We start from the raw sequence: 15,020 nt of genomic DNA, 5'->3' as shown, positions 1-15,020 counted from the left end.
AGGTAGATCCTGGACAAAATGTTCGATTCGTCGTTACGTTATGGCGTTTCGTCGTTTCCGCACTCTGTTACTTCTAGTCGAGTGTTGCGGTATTCAGAACCCCAGATGCCCCACCCCCATCCCCTACAAACATTTATTAACCTAAACGCCCGTGATAATAGCAAATAGCGACCCAAATGTTCCCCTTTGGATACAAGTTGATTAAGAGCATTCGAGTACAAAGTATTAAAAATAATTAAGATAAGATTAGAGTAGGCTCAAAATAGATCTCATCCTTAATGGGTTTTTTTTTCCGGTGTACAGGGATTCACTTCATTACTATTTTCCATCCTTTGACGTCACCCCACTGACACAAGGGATTGTCTGTGCTATGATATGGAAAACCTTACAGTTATCTATGTATCGTACTCTTGCTTATGAATATCTAAACATATGCAAAATAAGATCAAGCAGTTCTGGGTTGGTTTACCTCCCATATAATTAAATATTCACCAGAAGCCGTAACCCCTCCCCTTCCTGCGAGTTAATTTAGAAAGTGACAATTCGTCAATCGAAAGTGAAAATTAAATTCCCGCATACAGGGCTGCTGTGGACAATATGATAGAAAGGCTTGACCTCTCTAACCTCTGTTGATTCATTTTTTCGTTCACCATGTCTGGCATAAAAATTTATTATGAATAAATAGATGGCACCGAACTATGAACGGTTAGACCCGGAAACTGAATTCAAATTTCTTTTTCCTTGAAACGATCATCTGTTTGCTTGTTTTTGTGTATTCCTGTTTTTCTTTTTCTGATTTAAGGTTTCCAATTGATCGAGATGAAACTACAAAGTTAACTTGAGGCTTTCAACTGATTGAAACGTATTCATGTAGATGGCAGAAGCCACAAAAGGGAAGTCATTCCAGTTCGCCTTCGGATTGCCGCACAGGCTCAACATGAGTTTTTCCTTGAACTTATCCATCAGTTGGCGTGATCAGTGACAAAAATGTTATACTTACAAATAAAGAATTGTGATTCCTGTCGAAGAAAGGAAATGGAATCGATATCGGTATCGTTCCAGAGCTCCCATTGTCATTTGTAGGAACCAGCTGGTCGCTCTCACCCTGACCAAAGGGATAAAATTCGGAAGCACAAGGGCGTCAATGATGAAAAAATGACCGAAAAAAAAACAGCTAAATTAGTCCGAACTTGATCCGATCCTCCACATATCTGCTGCGGAGACTAAAAGATGCTGAAAGTGTTATGAATAAGTCAGTTTGACGACACGAGTTATATTTAGACGTGATCTTCTTTGGCCAGAAATGGTGCTGATTGGTTGGTAATTACCACATAGAAAGCATTGAGACTCAAAGCCCTCCTACTCAATCGCTTCGAGTTGTTTTAAAACAAATAAGAATTCGTTAGATAACCGGATGGGTTTCAAAGGTAATCCAACCGTTCGTAAATTGTCTTCTAATTAAGGCGCGAAATGGTCGACCACGGTTCTTTCAAGCCATGTTAACTAGCTTCCTGAATTCGATCATGGTAGAGGGTCCCCAATAGGTTTTTGGGATCCGGGATTTGGCTTATTTGAAGGCCGGGATGGAGATTTTGAAGGGAAAGGGGACGAGATTCGGGATTGTTTTTATAACCGGAACACGGGATTTGGCGATTTTAACAAGCGGGAATCGGGAAATGTCGCTTTAAAGAAACCGAGATTGGGGAATTCCAGATGCTGAAATATGCAAAGAAAATCAAGCTGTCATCTTAGCTAGCTCATCTTATTAACGTCGGAAATAGTCGAACAATGACCTAGGTGACATCCACGTTTTCCACAACCCTGTCACGCTGCTATGTGACCCTATGGTGATTTGTGGTTTATTTTCGTGAACCTTAGACACCTTAGTCTCCCTCGCAGCCGTTTTTTTTTTTGGATGTCACGCAACGCTCCCCCAAAAGAACGGCTGCTGACAACCGAACTACATTCCTTTCTCCGAATTGGCCAATCACAGCTCGGGTTCCATTCTCAGGAACCTTTTCGCGCCAGACTCACCTTTTGAGACTCGTCCAATCAGATATCGTTTTCTATCGCGATCCTCATGTGGAAAACACAAGACAAATGGTGGTGCTTGAAGGAGCTTGCAAAGCGTCTTCAAAGTTCAAAATTTTCGAGCTTAATGCTCACCAGAAGCTTGCAATTAGAAAAGTTTTAGTCAAGAAAGAAGATGTTTTTATCAAGTTCATATATTTTGAACTGCGGTATTAAATACGTATGATGCACGATCCTTCGCAGTAGATAGCGCTATTTATGCAATAGCGAAAATCAGACCTAATAAAAATCAGGTCTGTACGTAGATGTTTTTGTTAAGCTGCCTACAGGATCCGGAAAATCGTTAATATATCAAGCACTCCCGCTCGTGTTCGACCATGTTACCGATGAAAGTGGTCATATTATTGTTATTGTTGTTGTGTTGTACCAACGTGCGGAAACACTCGATAATTCGGGCCGATTTCCTGTACCGGTGATAAGAAGCCACGAACATAACTAATCGGGTTCGCTACAGCTAGCAGCGGACTGGCAAATGAAGAAGTACAAATAGTGTAGGAGACGTTGGCCGACCTAAATTGCATTGTTCTCGAAGCCTTCGCCCGGTTTGTTGACGGCAAGCACGCGCTTTTTTCCTCCTGATCTCCATGTGTAGGTCGAAGCAAGCGTTTAGCCCTTGGCCTCGATAGAAAGGCGTCGTGTATTTCGTTTTGATTATTGATGTAATTTAATGTTTCTTATATATTCTGACTTTTATAATCTGTAGTAAACTCTTGAAGTAGTGCGAATAAAGAGTTTCAGTTCAGTTTTTAGCTTCTTCTACTTTCTCAGTTGCTCGCTGAAACTTTAACAACCGCTCAAACAATCTAGCGTTCGTGTCGTTGGCGTAGCTGTTGACGTCTATGTTAAGCGTAGATTCTATAATTTCAACGAAATTGTGAGAATTTTTCCCAAAAATATATACTCTATCTTTACCAGGGTACAACGATGAACATGTGAAACATTTTGAGCTCTCATTGACAAAGTCATTTCAGTGTTTCTCCCGACATGATAGCTAGATCATCTGCCACATCCACATTTTCGCGTGAAACCTTACGTCATTCAGATTTTCTGGTATGTGATTGGTCTGTTCAATAGACCGCGAACAAACCACAAGGACAATGAGAAAGGAATGTAGTTCGGATGTCAGCAGCCGTTCTTTTGGGGGAGCGTTGCGTGACATCCAAAAAAACGGATGCGAGGGAGACTATGGACACCTTGGCCGTAATAAGAATCCAATTTGACAATGTCTTTGTGACCTTTGTTATTTGTTGACCGTGATATTTCTAGTATCAAGCTTATACATATCCTGATCGGTGCGCGTGGGATATTCGACGCGGGGGAGACAAGCTAAGTTATCGTTTGCGTCGTTTAACGCGCCCTAGCGATGTCGGTTAACATCGACATTGATGTTGTCGATGATATTAGCTGCGTAGCTTTTATGAGAAGGGGAAGAGCGAAAACTCGTTTCTTGTTTTGTTGCCTCTACTAATTTAGACTTTTGGAACTATTACATTGCGAATGAAGACAATGAATTGCGAGAAGTTCGACAGTGAAAAATGACATGGCGAGTCATAACTAATAACGACGAGGCCGACGATGATGTTGGTGGAATTCCGTCGTTGGATCGCGAGGCAACTTTTTTGCGTGGAACGGTTTCACGTTTCGGAAGAACTGTTCGCTTCAATAGCAGAATTATAGTTTAATTGCAGCGAATTGCTAAAGGAGCTCCTAGATGATAGCAATCATAAAATAAACATTTCGCATTAAATTTAGCCGTAGGTGACCAAAGCGTAATATAAGAGTTTGTATGGATTTAAAATTCAAACCATCTGTTTTTATCTTTGAAAGCTACAATACAGTGACGCGTACTCTTTAATTCGCGTCAAAATCGGTCAAATGGCTAACAGAAGCATTTCGGCGACATGAAGAGGACACCACTGAGAGAGGTTCGAACTTTATCGTAGCTTTTCAAAGGAAAACAGAAATAGTTTTCGTTCGAAATTGAAATCCATACAGGCTCTTATTTCAACCTCTTATAGTACGCTTTGGTTACCGGTGATTACGGCATTTTGGGCCGGAACATGTAGCACTGTTAAACTGGGGTCGAAAAGAATATGTTTCAGTATTTGTTGAGCACAATTGTACTCGATTTTATGGAATTTCTAGATGATCGTTGCCATGGCTGAAAATTGTGAATGAGCAAACTGTCTTCTGAGTTGCGATTGACGGTGACTTATCATATGTGTAGTGAACAGTGAAGATGCCTTGGTAAGTCGTGATATGTACCCTTAAAGGGGAACGGAAGCCTAAAATTGGTATATTGTTTGCATTAATTTCTAGTTAGCTTTAGAGGAGTAAGATAAAGTGTCGATATTCATTTTCGTTCACTTCTTGTTTTTTACGAGAAAATTCGATTTGAAGTTGCTTTTTTCCCGCTTTTGGGGGTGTAAGACCGTCGGCTCAAAATAGGTCAGCAGCGGTCGTTTATGACGACAGTGGTGGGGAACCAACTTAAGAAAAACAACTGTTACTATTTCATTTTCGTAGTTAATCCTCATTACAAGTCACGCAACTTCGATAACTCCATAACCAAACCAAATTTCTGTAGGAAGAGTGCGGGTTTATTATCTTTCTTCCCCACCAGTGACGTAAGAGCGAGCTAAAATGACCGTTGAAATCGATTTTCTGAGCCGCCGCACTACGAGGCCAAAATACCACTTTAAGCTGCAATTTAAAAATCGTTCAACGTTAGGCTGCAGTTCCTCTTTAATGCTCCTCACTGATCGCTATCATCTCCGAGAGACATTTTTTTCAGGGATCGAGGTGATCCGGAAGGCAGGTGTTATCGAAAAAAAGAGGCAAAACAGAAAAAAAGAAAAACAAAAAAACAAAAAAAAAACAGCTATAAAAACCATGAAAATAACTCATTGACTCACGAAACTCATTTAAAACCAGTCATGAAAAACAAGTGAACTAGATCATCGTTTTAGTGCAGAGGGATACAGCTAATTCAACGTAATAGTCAGTGCTTGAGTCTGCTGTGAGAGAATCTGAAACGGAACTTCAAGGATCATTTTTGCTGAAGTAAGGAATTAAGAAAATATGACCGGGATCGGGATTAGCCGGTAGAAACCGTCGAGATTTCGGGATTGAGGGAAAATTCCGGTCGGGGTGGCGGGATTGAAGAACCCTATTGGGGAACCTCATGGTAATGTTTTTTAGAAAATTTATTGGCATTTCGTGCTCTATGTATATGTGCACGATCCTTCGCAGTAAAGCACTATTTAAGCAATAGTGAAAATCAGACCTGAAAAAAATTCAGGCCTGTACGGGATTCGAACCACTGACCTCTGCGATACTAGTGCAGCGCTCTAGCAATTGAGCTAACAAGCCAACTGGGAGCAGGCCATCAAATTAATTCGACATAAACCCGTAGATGATAAATCAAACAACAAACATATGAAATACATATATATGAACTGCGGTTATGAAACGTATATGTGCACGATCCTTCGCAGTAAAGCACTATTTAAGCAATAGTGAAAATCAGACCTGAAAAAAATTTTTTTTCAGGTCTGATTTTCACTATTGCTTAAATAGTGCTTTACTGCGAAGGATCGTGCACATATACGTTTCATAACCGCAGTTCATATATATGTATTTCATATGTTTGTTGTTTGATTTCGTGCTTTGTTGTATACGGGGGAATCCCCTCGATATGCTATTGGAGCATTAGACGACCCTTCTCATTAAATACGATCTGCTCAGGATCCCAGCAGATCAAAGAAGAAATGAATGTATCTCTTTGATTACCACAAACTGATGATTTTAACTCATTACAATTTTTCGGGCGCAAATTCCACACACTTTGTTCGGAGGTGAATAGTGAAGTATTTTTCGCGGAAGTGCTCTCCGCACACGCTGGTTCAACAAACGAGGACTGTCTTTTTAGGGACCGACCTGATTTAACTCTTTGGGGGCGGGGTGGGTGATTTTGAAAAAAAATTTCCTGCAAGCGCTTGTTGGAAGAAAAAAATTACATGCAGCCCAAATGTAACAGAAAAAAAGAGCATTTAGAACGGAAAAAGTTAAAAGTTCGGCCCCTTAGTTGGCTTTTATTCTTCAGCTCTACTATCTAACTAACTTAGGATTACAAGTGCCACTTTTATTGGCTACAGATATCCACACCCAGATACGTAGGTCCGGTGCAGTCGGATAGGGCTTAGTTGTTTATCAGCTAGTTTCGCTTTCGCAAAAAGTAGTTTTCTACAAGGTTTTGAATTGAAGGTTAAAACCGTGAGCCCCAAAAACACCTTCAAAAACCACTTTCTAGCACAGAATTTTATCATATCCTGTGCGAAAATACTTGCGGGTGTTTTGTTGTTCACACCCAAACTAATAACGTGACATGTACTGACAAGGTCTAGTATAAAATAAGTTCCTCTAATGTATTAAGTTGTTTATTTTGTAGTTTATTTTGTATTTTAATTGACTCAATTAATCGCATAGTGATGCGCATATTTGTTCGTAATTTTGTCGATACTTATTACAGTAAAAGTAAAATTAGAGTCCAGAGTCCAGGGTCCAGAGTCCAGAGTCCAGAGTACAGAGTACAGTGTCCAGAGTCCAGAGTCCAGAGTCCAGAGTCCAGAGTACAGAGTCCAGAGTCCAGAGTCCAGAGTCCAGAGTCCAGTCCAGTCCAGAGTCCAGTCCAGGTGTTATCCTATGCCCAGTTAATACGCCGCTTATCATGCGAAATAGAACAAAACAAGCAAAATCCTAATAATGGGTGTAAACTTTCTATAACAGTATTTTCAGAGTTTGAGTAGCCAATGAGAGAGCGCCTTCAACGCTTTCCACTGTTTTATTAGGCCCTGTTCGCACTTCATCGAAAAATTTGGTTTAGTATTTGCAAAAAATTTGAAAATTTTGTAACAACGAATTTTCTGTTTTTGTGATAGCGTTCGCACTTGAGACGTGCGAATTATTTGGGTAACCACAAATGTCAATCAATCGAAAAAGATACCGAGATTTCGTGACAGTACGATTTCTTTTACGTCGTTTCTGGTCAAGGACTGATCGCAAAGCAAAATGCCCCCGCGAAATGTTTCAATCGTCCTTCTTTGCTGTTTGCTTGCCACGCAAAACCTAATTGTGGCTAGTCAACAATTACTTTTGGTTTTGTTAGGAAGGATTCGGCTTTTACGGATCATGGAGACCTTAACTCAGTTGCTTGACCGGATAAATTCATGAGAAAATTCCAATCAGGAGGAGAATCGAGAGGGTGTAAATGAACAGTTGAGGCAATATTGGCAAAGTGAGAATTGAACAAGTTGGCAATATCAATGCTCTTGTTGTAAGTTATACCACTGTCAATGGCAGTTTAAAGATGACGGCTCCGTCCATTGCTCCTTCTCTCACTGCCATTTTCAATCTCAGCATTTCGCTGAACACATTTCCAGATATCTGGAAAATGGCCAAAGTTTCTCCTCTTTTTAAAAACGGTTCACTCGTTGATTGTTCAAACTATCGTCCGATCTCAATTCTTCCCATTCTTTCTAAAATTCTTGAGTGCCATGTTCACACTTCTCTTTACGAATTTCTCTCTTCGCATGATCTGCCCTCTGATTCTCAGTTTGGTTTCAGGAAGTCACGCTCTTGTGAATTGGCTCTTACCAACTTAATTGATCGCATCCTCACTAATATGGACCACCGTCTTTTGAGTGGCCTCTTACTTGTTGACCTAAAAAAGGCCTTCGACCTAGTTGATCATTCTGTGCTTCTTTTTAAACTCAACTCCTATGGTTGTTCTCCATCCTCTGTTGAGTGGTTCACCTCGTACCTGTCAAATCGCTCACAACGTACAACCTTCAAGGGAGTCCTATCTGAGTCTTGTCCTATGTCTCTTGGTGTCCCGCAAGGTAGCATCTTGGGTCCTTTGTTCTTTTTGCTCTTCATAAGTGATCTACCTCTCTATGTGTCTTCGGATGTTGAACTTACCATGTTCGCTGATGATACCTCTGCTCTAGGGAAATGTCCTTTTTTCCTTTGCTTAAATAACTGTCTTACCTCCGTTACTACTCAAATTTTTGCTTGGGCTGTCTTTAATAGGATGGCACTTAGTTTTATCAAAACTAAGGCTCTTCTCTTGACTACATTTCAGAAATATGCCCATTTATCTGAACCTCTTTTTGATATTGTTGTTAATGGTAACCTTATTGAGCAAGTCTCGCATGCTAAATTGCTTGGCATAACAATTGATTCCTTTCTTTCCTGGGAAAGCCACATCAGCAATATGTGCTCTCTCATTAGGAGCAGACTTTCGCTTCTGAAACGTATCAAACTATTTCTTACTCATAACTGCTCTTTGAATTACTATAACTCTTGTCTCCACTCTTCTTTGTTGTACAGTTCCGCTGTTTGGGCTACTTGCTCTAAAACTCTTCTTCTCCGTCTACTTCGTCTTCAAAAACAATCAGCTTGCCTTATCCTTGACGCCGACTTGCATCAGTCCTCAGTCAGTCTCTTTGCCAAACTCAAATGGCTCCCCATTTTTCTCTTAGTTAACCTTAGAAAGTTTGTCCTCCTCTTTAACATTCTTAATAATCCTGAAGCCCCAAGCTGTCTCAAACAATCTCTCCATTTCTTGTCTTCTAGACGAATAACTGGTGCTATTACTAGAGCTTGTAACCTTGACCCTCAACTTCCTTATACCCGCGCAAACTGCGGTAAACGCACTTTCGCTTTCAGTGTAGCCTCGCTCTTCAGTTGTCTTGACTCCGACCTTAAAGAACTTCTACGCTTCCCAAACCCCTGTACCTCTTTTTCGACTAATCTGTCTGCCTTCAAAGGTAAAGTTCTCTCTCTTTTTCTAACCTTTACCTCTAGTGCTTCTCACCTAGAAACGTTGCTTTGTCCCAATTGTCGCTACAAACTTCGTTGCAGTTGTACATCATAGTCTTTTGTTTTTAGTTTTTTCCAATAGTTAATCTTAATCAACAATGCTCCATGATACTCTGTAAGTTTTTTTTCTATTTTCACTCATATGTATATACATGTTCATTTATTATTTATACTTTGTCCTTATGTATTTTTTCATATTTTATGTCAATCATTTCAGTAGTGTGAGGGCCTCATGTTAGATAACTCCTTGGGTTAATGAGCGTCCCTCCTTAAATAAAGTTTATTGTTGTTGTTGTTGTTGTTGTTATTGTTGTTGTTGTTGTTGTTGTTGTTGCTCAACAAGCGTCGACGCCGCCGTCGACCTGTAGAATCATGGTTTGAAATCGTAACTTCCCTGAAGCCTTCTTCCATTGACATTTGAGAATGGGGAGAGAGTCATTCGACAACTTACTAACGCACCGTTCAATTACGAAATTTGATGACCAGTTGAAGGGTATCTGTCAAGGGACAATAGATTTTCTCGTCCGACAAAAAATTGTAGGCCTCAAAAAAACCAAGTTGACGGCATCGTTCGCACTGAAAATAGTTTCGCGTTGACAGATTTTGTTGCAAAACAAACACAATTTCGCGTAGTGCGAACAGGCCCTTATATATTATTATTATTATTTAGATTATCTTTTGAAAAAGAAATTGACCATTTTTAGCTCATTTACTCTAGACCACAGCGTAGTGTGGTGAAGCAGATGTTGACGGAAGTTGTAGACCGCAGACGGAAGTTGTATTCCGTAGACGGAAGTGAACCGAACCGGAAGTGATTTGTACTGTCCCTAAACACCCCTCCCCGCTTCGCCGTGCAGATAAACTTCTGTGTTGCTATTAGCAAGTGCAAAGAATGAAATAATGTTTGTATGGTGCAATAAATGAAATAACATCAAGCCATAATTCCGCAACTTCTTAAAATTGTGAAATGGATTGAGAAGCCAAAGATTTCGCAACTAGGAGGACCTTGATCGGATTTTTTGCATACGCCACCACGTTCACCAGACAGATCAAGGAAGCCATATTAGAAGGTGGCTGAGATTTCTTCAGTTCGTGTTGGTAAGTACGTGAATCATCGGTTTATTGTTGTGCTTTTTCTTTGGAGCCCTTCAACACACAACGCACACATTAAGTGGCCAAGATCGTCACATTTTTTGGCTCCTGTTTCGATCAAGACTCGAGGCTCGCTCGTACAGATCGATACAAACCTGTTCTACAATCTGCTTTACAATTTTCTTTACAATGTGCTTTATTAAAACAAACCACGTAACAATCTTTTCGAGATTTCAATATAACGTAAGGCGAAGAAGGAGTAGAGCGGTGTCAAGAATTCTAACAACCCAAATAAAGCGTGTTCTCAAAAAGAGCGGAAAATATCTTATTAAAGTGCAAAATCGTATACGTAACCTTGTTCTACGTTCATCAAAGCTTCATGCAGCAAAGCTTCATGCATACTAAAACAGGAAAAGCAGTGCGAACTATAGGTTAAATAATGAACTCTTTGCAATTTCTGATCATAATGTCAAGTCTTCATAAGCTCTAAGTGTGGATCGGCGATGGATTCTTTGACGGAACTTAAAATTGTCACGCAGTCGCGTTCATGTAACATAAGTCTTTCTTTCACGTTTATAGCTTACTAAATTCACAATTGTCCCGTGAGAGCCCGAGCCGAAGAATGTGAAGTTAAGTTTTCCTTTTTCCCTTGCTTTTTTTGCCAACTGCTCACTTTTTCTTTGGATTTTGTTTAATCCATCGTAAATTAGATTTTCCCGTTTCGCGAAATAACTTTCTCGCGAATTGCAAAGGAGTTCACAAAAGACGACAACTCACCAAAAGAAACCAATCCACTAAAAAATCTACAATCTACTACCGCAGCAAATACAACAAACATGCACGAACAGACAAAATAGTACGCCACATCCTATACAAATACCACAACATGCATATCCCCAAACTCACCAAAGCATACAGCAACACCACCAAACTGCACACCATGCTACTCACCAATAAGCTATTACACTCGAAAATTACCAAATAATAATAAATTTTAATGCCATCAAAAATATACTTATATATGTATATATATATATATATTTTTTTCTGTATTTCAATTTTTACAGTTTATGGATTCCAAAACGATCATTACATTCTTATACATTTGTGTACCTTGAGCTATTTTTAAACTACATCGCAATAATTCTCATAAATATAGAGAAGACATCCCTGATGTTCTTTCCTTAACACTTTAATTCCATTTCGAGACTGTAGTTAACCATTAAAGCAACTATGTATATAATTCTTAGGTAGTTTATTAAAGAATCTACCTTATTCTTCCCTCATTATAATCTTTCGACATTTTTCTTTGATAGTCTCAAAGAATTTTGTAATATATCTTAGCTCATTATTGCATTTTAACTCATAATTGTATTTTAACCTTGCTCATTACACTTATTTTTACACATAATTCTTGTCAAAACTCGAATTTGTTATAATCGTTCTATACTTATAGCCTTTCCTTTTTTGCGGGGCTTTCTCCGCACTATCTCCATCAAAAACTGGCTATTTGTTACTAACCTCTATTTTATATTGTAAAAGTATGCAGAACAATTTAATCCACTTAACTCTTGGTATGCTCTATGCTTTATTTATTGTGTCACATCTACTCTAGCTATTGTCTACATTGATAGATTGGATACATCTACTCTAGCTATTCTCTACTTAAATAAATCAATACAATAATTGTTCTCTTTCCGATCTTTAATTTATTTCACTCACCGTTCGACATCATACTTTTCGGCGAACCATTCACAGCAAAGATGGATCGATGCATTCCAACAGTTAATCACTTTCCACAGCCAGATTAGAACGAAAGATCTCAACAATAGGTCCTCGCCCTCTTCCAACAACGTCCGATAACCTTACATCGACGTCTCCATTCAATTCCTTCTGCTAACGCACGCAATTATCTCCTTTATCTCTATAAATAATTCGTTTTCTAGACATCTCGAGGGTCAAAATCCCTTTTACGACGAAGATCGATTGAACACTCTTCATCAATTTCCCAAGAGCAATCGCGCGTTACCCGTACGTCATAAGACTCACGCAATTCGATCACGCCATTCTGACGTGACCGTCCCAGATTAAGATCTCTCAACTCCGCTATTTCGCGACACGGAGCCAGTAGCGAAAATCTTTTTTCGTTATAAATATATTTTTTCCTTTGGATATTAAGGATAAGGCAGCTCCCTCTCATATTTCTCAAGGTATCTATCTTTATTTTCTTCATATAAATAATAATAACACACCTCCCCTCTTAATTCTAATTCCCGTTTCGTGACACTTCCGTTCAGTGTACACACACTTGAAATTATTATTTTTGTTTTTTGTTTTTATTCATTTAATTATTTTCCTTTTAATATACATTGGTATTCTCTTCTGTATTAGCACCGCATTCTGTTTCTCTACATGAGCATTGCATTCTCTTCCGTAATATATCAAAAAAAATTTTTTTCTTTTAATTTGTTTACATAAGTTTTCTCTCCTATCATATCTGAAATTTTTCTTTATTTAGTATACATATTTACCTCCCTCTATATTATAAAAACTGTACTTATATATAAATTTTTTTTTTTTCCCCTTTGGAATGGGTTCCAATCACTTTCTAATTTCTTACTATATTTGTGTAGTTTTTCTTGCTTTCTTCAACAAGGACTCGGCACGAGGATGTCGGGCATTGACCTGGTACCAGGTTAGAAACATCCTCGCTCGGTTGTGCTTTGCCCCTGACGACTCACAACCATAAGGAGTCTTGGTGCCGATGCATCCTTCTCTCCTCACCCGGCCGGTTTGATTTCCATTTCTCTCCATCTTTGGGCAGCTTTTGTAGACACTTCGCATCTTCTTTCACCACTCCTCGATCAACACTGCTCCTCCTCTACCTATATCCTTCCAATTCCTACAGTCTCCTGTCCATAAAAATAATTGTAAAAGGAGAATACTTTATTTCATCAATAATATAAATTTTTTTTTCCTATTTTATAAACCCCCTTTCCCTTCCTACAGCCAAAAACAGACACCCCATTCCACAAACCCTTAGCAAACCCTTACCTATGACTAACCTTTCCCCACTACAACCCTAAACTAGCACTAACCCCAACCCTAACCTAATCTAACACTAACCCTAACACTAACCCTAACCCTAATATAATTCTAATTCAACAAACCCTAAGCAAACCCTTCCCTATTACTAACCTTTACTCCACCCAAACCCTAACCCTAACCCTAACCCAACCCTAATATAACCCTAACCCTAACCCTAACCCTTACTAACACTAACCCTAACCCTAATAAATCTCTAACCCTAACTATAATCAAAACTCTAATAAAAAATAAGCAATTTAACCCTAACCCTAAATACTTCGCCCCCTCTTTCTAATAGTTACTCTTAGATAATATTTTAACTTCATTTTATTTTATTTTATTTTGATTTTATTTACTTATTTATTTATTTATTTATTTTTTTTTTATATTTTAATAATAATATATAACATATATTTTTTACAATTTTAAATTGAGTTTAGGAGCGTGCTGTTGTTACAGAAGTCGCTCCCTCAATTTTAACACCTAACTTTTATGTTCATTTTACACACTCATTCCCACCCTTGCATACGCTTTGTTCCTTTTTTACCCACTGATCACGAGTTTGCTCGTCAGTGGAGTGGGAACCCATTTTCATGGGATCCCATACATCAACACCAAGGGAAGCCACAAAGGTTGCTAGTGAAACTACTGGTTAATATATTTAATACTATACAAACGTAACATAAGTCTTTCTTTCACGTTTATAGCTTACTAAATTCACAATTGTCCCGTGAGAGCCCGAGCCGAAGAATGTGAAGTTAAGTTTTCCTTTTTCCCTTGCTTTTTTTGCCAACTGCTCACTTTTTCTTTGGATTTTGTTTAATCCATCGTAAATTAGATTTTCCCGTTTCGCGAAATAACTTTCTCGCGAATTGCAAAGGAGTTCTCTGTCACGAGACTTGCCAAGAGGTTCGTTACATAGACACGCGCTTGAGTTGCGAAAACTACGAATTTCATTGGAGACTGAAGGCTCCAGGTTTGTTTTTACGCGAGTTACCTCTACTTCAACGGTTAATAGGGTATGTAAAATTTTTTGATTTTGATGAAAATTGGCGTGAATGTTCGTCAGATTTTAACGCACTAAAGAGTGTGAGGCTTTTTCGAAATTCGAAGTATTTATCTCATGACGTCCCTAAGCGTGACAACAACCGAAATATTTTATATTGTCCAACTTTAAAATAGAATTTCTCAGGAACCAGGAAGCGTGCGTAGGATTTTCCACAAGGCACTCTATTTTGTTGAGAGTAACCTTAAGCGGTCACCCACAGGGAATGGCGACTGTTCTAAAAAAAGAAAGATATGTGTGACATGCATTTACCAGATTGCATCACAGTTTGAATTTGGTGACATAACGCCGCGTGAATGAAAGATTTATGTGACGTTACGCGATTGTGTGACAGTTTTGACGTCTATCGTCTATCGTCTATGGTCTCGTGTCTCGCGTCAATAATCTATGGTATGTATATGAGCACGATCCTTCGCAGTAAAGCACTATTTGAGCAATAGTGAAAATCAGACCTGAAAAAAATTTCAGGCCTGCACGGGATTCGAACCACTGACCTCTGCGATACTAGTGCAGCGCTCTACCAATTGAGCTAACAAGCCAACTGGGAGCAGGCCATCAAATTAATTCGATATAAACCCGTAGATGATAAATCAAACAACAACAAACATATGAAACATATGTGTGAACTGCGGTTATGAGACGTATATGAGCACGATCCTTCGCAGTAAAGCACTATTTGAGCAATAGTGAAAATCAGAAAATCAGGTTTATATCGAATTAATTTGATGGCCTGCTCCCAGTTGGCTTGTTAGCTCAATTGGTAGAGCGCTGCACTAGTATCGCAGAGGTCAGTGGTTCGAAT

The 15,020-nt window shown here is 39.0% G+C and overlaps 1 protein-coding gene across 2 annotated transcripts in view; it reads right to left on the bottom strand.

The window, feature by feature from the left end:
- Nucleotides 1-15,020, bottom strand: part of LOC148741357 (uncharacterized) — an 85,120-nt gene that overhangs the window by 21,996 nt on the left and 48,104 nt on the right. Inside the window, exon 1 of one of the 2 annotated variants that reach the window (XM_088740020.1) lies at nt 11,788-13,123. The exons of the other annotated variant lie outside the window; for it this stretch is intronic. The gene's annotated coding sequence lies outside the window, so the exon portion shown is untranslated. Of the gene's footprint in view, nt 1-11,787; nt 13,124-15,020 lie in introns of those variants that run through there. 2 annotated transcript variants of the gene reach the window in all.

This window comes from Stylophora pistillata, chromosome 1, assembly GCF_964205215.1.
Source record: "Stylophora pistillata chromosome 1, jaStyPist1.2, whole genome shotgun sequence".
Lineage (NCBI taxonomy): Eukaryota > Metazoa > Cnidaria > Anthozoa > Scleractinia > Pocilloporidae > Stylophora > Stylophora pistillata.
Note: the sequence above shows the minus strand (reverse complement) of the source record. Positions and strands in the feature narration are given on the sequence as shown.